Source organism: Mercurialis annua, linkage group LG7 (genome assembly GCF_937616625.2).
Source record: "Mercurialis annua linkage group LG7, ddMerAnnu1.2, whole genome shotgun sequence".
NCBI lineage: Eukaryota > Viridiplantae > Streptophyta > Magnoliopsida > Malpighiales > Euphorbiaceae > Mercurialis > Mercurialis annua.
In genome coordinates this window covers 12,149,456-12,156,869 of record NC_065576.1, presented here as the reverse complement: position 1 = coordinate 12,156,869, position 7,414 = coordinate 12,149,456, and positions in this window count along the sequence as shown.

Sequence of the window (7,414 nt, the reverse complement as noted above, 5' to 3'; positions counted from 1 at the left end):
TCATATGACCACACTCTTTTGTGTTGTGGCCATGACCTCTATGGAACCCACAATATCTCGACCGGTCTCCTTCTTGTAGCAATTATGAGGGGTATAATAGGCTCATTATGATTCTTTCCACATTAAGATCTCCTCTCTCGGGGTATTGAGAGGTACCAAAGGTTGCTCTACTCCTGCTCTATCTATGCAACTATGTCTCTTACTATAATTCAGCTTTCCATGTGCATAGCTAGGTCTAGCGCCCCGGTTGCCAGAGCTTTTGTTTAACAGCCGGTGTCTGTCGTAGGTCTTTCCTATGGGAGGTTGCATCGAAGGTTTCACATATTTAGTTACTGCATTGCCAATATCTTTCGATGTCTTTCTTCATCTAGATTTATATAGTTTCAAGCTCTAGCCATCAATTGCGTGTAATCCTCCACTGGATCAGTTATTAAATTGTCTCTAAACTCGGTCATGGTCGTATTGTCTTTCATAGAATCTATTATTATATCATCAATCAGATTCTCTACCATGATGACCTCATCGTTAAAGCAGGCCACAAAAACCTTCAGACTCTCTTTTGTCTTCTAGAAACATTGTTTTAAGTCGCCGGATTTTTTCCTTATCTGGATGCTCGGAGTAAAGTGAGTTTTGAATGCTAGGGCTAACTCCGAGAAACTGTTGATGGACACTTCTCTCAGGAGCTGGTACTATTTTTGAGCCGCTATTAGGGAAGAGCATCCAAACAGCCGCATTCGATATATTCTGCACCCCCATTGCAACCTGAAAACAGTTTAAGTGAGTCATTGGATCCGTTTTCCCATTATATTTATCTAGATTAGGATACTTGAACTTATCTGGGAATTGTTCTTCAACGATGGCTCGGGCAAGCAGATTTCCGAGTCCTACCACTCTTACTCTTGCTGGGTCTCCCTTGTTTCCTTTTTGTTTGTCGAACTCGGCTCGTACTTGCCGGGTTATGTTATCGTTCAACGTTTTCTTCCAATTTGAATCGTATGTACGCTCTCGGTTGGTTCTTTCTTGATTAGTCTAGGAGGATTTACCTCAACTCGAGCTTCTTTTGTAACACTCCGTAAAATTTTAAGTCATTACTTATGACACAAGTCATAACTTTAAGACTGGAAGGACGTAATGAAAATTTAATTCATAAGTGTCCCTAAAAATATATTATGGTATTGGGAGTTTAAAATTTTAATTTTATTATATAAAGAGTTAGCGTGGTTAAATGTAACTTATAAATTAGAAATAAAATATATTATAAGTCCTGAGCAAATTTTCCGGTTTCAATATTTGCGATATAATTTAAAAAGGATATCGTTAAAATTTGATAAAGTTCGGATGTAAATTTTTTATCAAGTGGGACTAATTTAGACTCGATAAATCGTAAATGATTTATTAAATATTAAAGGGTTAATTCTTAAAAAAATCACGAACTTTTCACGAAATTTCATTTTAATCATGACCTTTAAAAGTTGTCATTTAAAGGCACGAACTTTCATATTGCTTCAAATTCATCATTTCAGTGTACTTTTATTAACTAAATTTTTCACTAAACCACTAATGAAAGACCCAAGTTATTAATCAACATCAAATCTTAGGCTTAATTCCTTAAAAAACCCCCACCTTACACTTTTTATTCGTTTATACCCTGACCTTATAAAAACACCATTTGTACCCAATTTTGGGTTTTTATGTTTCATCCCTACCCAAAAGCATTAAATTGTATTCTTTTCATTTGGAAAAGAGTTTAAACATACTTTTTTCTATTTTAAAATATACAAATAAATCCTTAAACTTAAAAAATAATCAAATACATCCAAATAATTAATTAATATTTTTAATTTTATAAAATAAATAAAAAATTAAAAAAAATATTATTATTTTTAATTTTTTTGTCGGAAATATTTTTTAAAAAAATTAAAAAAAATTATTATTATTTTTAATATTTTGGAGAAGATGATATTTTTGTACTATTAATAACATTAATATCTAATTAGTATATAAGTTAAAAATGAAGGATTGTTTTAAACTCTTTTTTAAATGAAAAAAGTACAATTTAATGCTTTTGGGTAGAGATGAAACATAAAAACTCAAAATTGGGTACAAATGGTGTTTTTACAAGGTCAGGGTATAAACGAAAAAAAATGCAAGGTGGGGTTTTTTTAAGCAATTAAGCCCAAATCTTATTATCTTTCAGTTAGAGTATCTAGGATTAGGAATTTTTAGTCAAATAAAATACACCGAATTTTACTTTGGTGATAGATTTGAAATAAAATGAAAGTTTGTGCCTTTAAATGACAACTTTTAAAGGTCATGATAAAAATAAAATTGTGTAAAGTTCATGATCTTTTTAGAAATTAACCCAAAATTAAATATAAGTCATGTGCGCATAAAAATTATATTTTTATCCGTTTGATATTTTATGGATTTTTTGGGTAAAATTTCATAAAGTTTGAAATTCGTTTCCGTTTTAGTTACAGACGGATGTTTAAGAAATTTGGTTAAAATGACGCGTTAGTCACGAAGGACTAAGTTTCCATTTCACCGATACTATATAAGAAAGAGTCATTTGAAAAAATTTAAAAAGGAATTTAAGCTGCTTAAGCTCCTAGAGGCACGAAACCTAGGGTTTGATCCGAACTTGATCGTTTATCGATTCTAACTCTGTTTCTTATACTAATCCTCAATTAATCAAGGTATTAAACCCGTATACTATGTTTATTTCCATATATTTTGATTATTAGCGGTTATTGAACCGATCGATCAAATTATTCGTCTGAATTGCGTTTTAATTGCTTATATGTATAGTAGGGTATGAATTTCAAGTTTTGCAGCGTTCCGAACGTCCTGAGAACTTTGGAAGGCCTGGGAATTGAGGTTCTCCAGGCTATACCATGGCTGCACGAACGAGCAGCCACTGCTGTGGTATGCACAACAGGTCAGTCGTCGAAGGGGAGGGGGATTTTCCGAGGGCTTTTTCCTATTTAGTTGACGCATTTTCGTTAATCCAGAAATATTTAAATGGATGTTTTTAAAGTAAAAGTAGAGGTTTTAAACAAATGTTTTAAACCTAAAAGTAAATGTTTTATAAGAGGTTTTAAACAGACTTTTGAAGATGTAAAGTGAATGTTTAAAAAAGTTGATTATCGGTTTTACAAAGTGACTAGTATATTACTATTAATTGTTGTTAAGCATATAGGTTTATAGTATTGTAGACACCTATTTCTCGAAAAGGTAAAAAGTGATAAGGAACTGAAGCGTCCAATGATGATTTCCAGAGAAATCCATCCGAGAGACGAGCTTTCGATTTGTTTGCTGGAATGAAAGCAGGAGTAGTTTGTGCACAATTGTGAACTTGGAGGATTAAAACGTAATTAGACGTAAATAGCCCATAAAAATCCAAAGAAATTGTAATCTAAGTCTTGTAATTGGACTAGTTGCAATATTTTAGAAGTTTATGGGCCAATTTGCAAGTTCGACGGACTGAAATTGACCATGACCAAGCCTATAAGGCCCAAAGGAATCTTTTTTGAACACTTTCGGGCACCAAAATGCACTTTTAACTCTCTTTTACCTAGCTAGCAAGTCTAAATTCGAATTTAATTAATTTACTAGTGTTTCTAGCTAATCCTAATTCCTTAAGACCTAGCACTTCACACACTTTCACCCTAGAATATTCTAGAAGATTCTAGGAAACCGTAGGTCATACCATTCCCCTATAAATACTGCTGTTAGTCAGCTGAGTAAATGGTCGGACCAGAAACACAAAAAAACATAGTATAGGCCGAACCCCCTAGCACAATACACACACAAATATCATCAATACCAGTCCTGAAACACCTAAAATCAGTTTGATTCTCCAAGAACGCGAGATGGACAGACTCGAAGCTGGATTCCGCATCCACTTCGCCAGCTAACGAGCCAAGAACTCAGACCGGTATCTAAGGACCCTCTATATTCTCTGTATTGCTTTTTATGTATTCTGTTCATATTTGCTGAATATTTGTGAGCTAAGATGCATGATTAGGTTATTTTCACTATATTTACCATAATTGTCAAATCATGTGTTTTTATGAAATTGCCATGAAAATCGATGAAAAAGCATGTTAATAGATAGATTAATATGTTTTGTATGTTTAAATCCAGAAACCCAGACACTATAATTGCTTAGAACGCATGTTTAGGTTAATCACAAGCCTATTTGACATAATATGTTTAATTCAATAACTACTACGATTTGATAGTAGTGATGATGTAAATACTACTTATATGTTTAATTCGACCTCTTTTTGCATGAAAAACGGATTCAACAACGAGCTGAAACAAGCTAAAAACAGTAAACAACGAATGCTGGAAATTACTGTTGTCTGCTGCCTGCGCAATGGCGCAGTGTTCTTCGTTCCCCAGCCTCCCAGATTCGTTTCCCAAATCTTCCAGACTTCGATCCAAACTTCCATACGTGTTTTCGGTCTCATCCAGACTCCGAATGAGGCTCAGTTTGATTTTAGAAATATTGTTTTAGTTGTAGGATCTGTTTGTAATAGCAAATGGGCTTAACCCGATATTTTTAGAGCCCCGAAGCCCGCTATTGTAATCTGCCCAGTCAACCGGGCCCATCGAACCAGATTCGATTTGACCAGCAACTTTCGTACCAATTTCTGGGTTCAGCTGGACTCTAAATCAATTCCAGTTTGATTCAGTGGTTTTGTATCGATGAGCCGGTCAAATTTTGTGTTTTGACCGATAGCCAGATCTGACCAGATCGATGGTCAAAACCCGCGCGAGTGCCAGACACTCAAAGTCAACGAGGTTTTAAAGTATTCCTAATCTTATATGTATTCAAACTGTTCATGAGCATGCCTGCAATGTTTATCGCTTTCTAAAAACATTCCAAATGAAATAATAACCGGTTAAAGGACTAATCACCTTAAAATTGACTCATTAATGTAATTCCAGCCCATTACCTAAACATCGTAGGACTAATACGAAAATGTAGTAAACGGTTGTATAGGTTTTTCAAGACTCACCTAATAAAATCAATCAATCACACTTATACATCCGGTTTAGGCTTTGTGCATGTAATCAACCCAGACCATCCAGACTTATGCTACTTGCTAAAAACCTCTAAGGTTAGATGTATGCTTAGGAGTACCTGCTACTTGGCTCAAATGCTAATACAGATTGAGTCATATGCGCGTCAAACGTGTTTACCGCTTTCATACTTATTTATTTATAGATTTCATATCCTGTGAACTGCATATACTGTTGAGATGAGAATAAAACGAATATATCCAGTAAATAAAGTTCGGTAATAGATAAGACAAGCACAAGAGTCTCGGGGAGGTACACGAACCCTAGTCTTTTGTCCGATGCACGATAGTCTTACTAGAGGCGAGTAAGGCTATCTAGTCGGTTAAAAGGCATTTCGTAGTTGAACTAGGTGGCGACTACATTTTTCAAATAATTTCCAGATCGAGAAGTTAGCCATCAGCCTTAGGCGAACGGCCCCCGTACCCCGCTCCGCTCACAAGTATAAAGTGTTTTCTTTAGATATTGTTAATATCTAAAGTAACTTCTAATTAGAAGTTTGAATGTTCTCTCAAATTAGTGAGAATTATACATACGATTATTAAACGAGAAAGACCATAAGTGTTATGTGTTTATGCGACAACATGCTTTATCTGGAACTCATAAATATTTATATTTTCAATCTCGCTGTTGTTAATATTTTTAGGTGTCTAGTTTTGGGATGATCGAGCTTTCGTACTCTTGTTTCAAGGAACCTCTACCTTTTTAACATGTACATATTATTTTGTACTCTTAGAATGCTGCAGTAGTTTAAGGCAGTTGCATGTAGACTTGTCAACATATACTCTGATATGAAACTATTGCTTTTGTATATACCATTTCAGTGGCTACATATAGGACATTGTATAGTTATTAGCAGTAGTTTACATATGTGTTTGGCTGTCTGTTTTTGGGTTACGAAAAAAAAATATTTTATACACGCCGACTATATATGTATCCGGTCATTTGTGTATATATTTTAAACCTTGGCTAGGTTCGGGTGTTCCAAACCCTTGGAAGTGAATAGGTATGACTGTCCCATTTATAATGGGGCTACTGGAGTAAAGGGACTGTTGCTAGGTTTCTCCCGGACGTCCTGATTGAGCAGGTCTTTTTCTTTGGTTGTGGGATTTGATGGGTTTTTTTGATTTCCATCATCCTGGGATCCAATTGTTAAATTTTTATAAAAAATAGAGGTTCTCTCAGATAGCGCAAATGATGAATCTGAAGATACTATGGGGTGTGATTCTATTGGGCTTCTTGAGTATTTGTGGTTGTGCTAGTACAGACAAACAAGGGACGCGACAAAGTTAAATTTTGGACTCTAGACCTCGAATTCACTCTGATGCTTAAATCAATATAGTATTAGTTGAGGGTAATAAATGTGTGTTAAAAGTAAAGGAATAAAATTGTTTACTTTTTATAAACTTTTTTATGTGGTCACCTTATTTTTTTTAGATGTGGGACAAATTGGTTGTACGATGTTCCATCAATTAGCACTTTTATTACAAATTCATGTTAATCATCATCAAAAATTATTACGTTTAGTAAAATAATTAATTATAAACATAATTTTAATGATAGTAATTTAAAATTTATATTTTTTAATTTGGTACCAAATTGAAATTTCGCTTCAGCGATTTTTTTTATCGAGAGGAGACACATTATGATTATGAATAAATCAAATAAAAGAAGACGAAATAACTGCAAACCGAACTAGTGGAATTTATATTTGAATTTATAAAGATGGTTAGATTCTGGAAATTTGCACACCGAAATAAACCGTGTTCACCTTTAACCGTACGGTTTTTTTTATTAGAGATTAAGGGTTCAGTTTCTTTTAAAAACACTCTCTTATTCCGAATGATATAAAAGAAAAAGGTCTATTCATTTGAATGGATTTGTAAATTTGAAAACATTTTCTTATTCGTAAAACATGTTTAAATCAACAAATTGATTTATGAAAGCAGACAAAATAAATAAAAATGGGGGCTGCCTGTATCCCAGGACCATGACCAATTTCAAGTAGATATAAACAAGGTGGAAAGATTGTGGCCACTCTTCCTCTCCCACTCCTTATGATTTTTTTTTAGGATTGATTATATATAAAATCACCATCTTTACACGAATTTTTAAAAATAACACGATCTTTAAAACGTGTCAATTCAGGGCATCACCTTTCATTTCTTTTCAAAAATAACATGGGCACGTTTTTTAATAAAATTTTACTGACTTGGACACCCGATGAGAGTGCCACGTGTCACGCCACGTCAGCAAAAATGCCACTAAAAATGTGCCCGTGTTATTTTTGAAAAGAAATGAAAGGTGGTGCCCTGAATTGTCACGT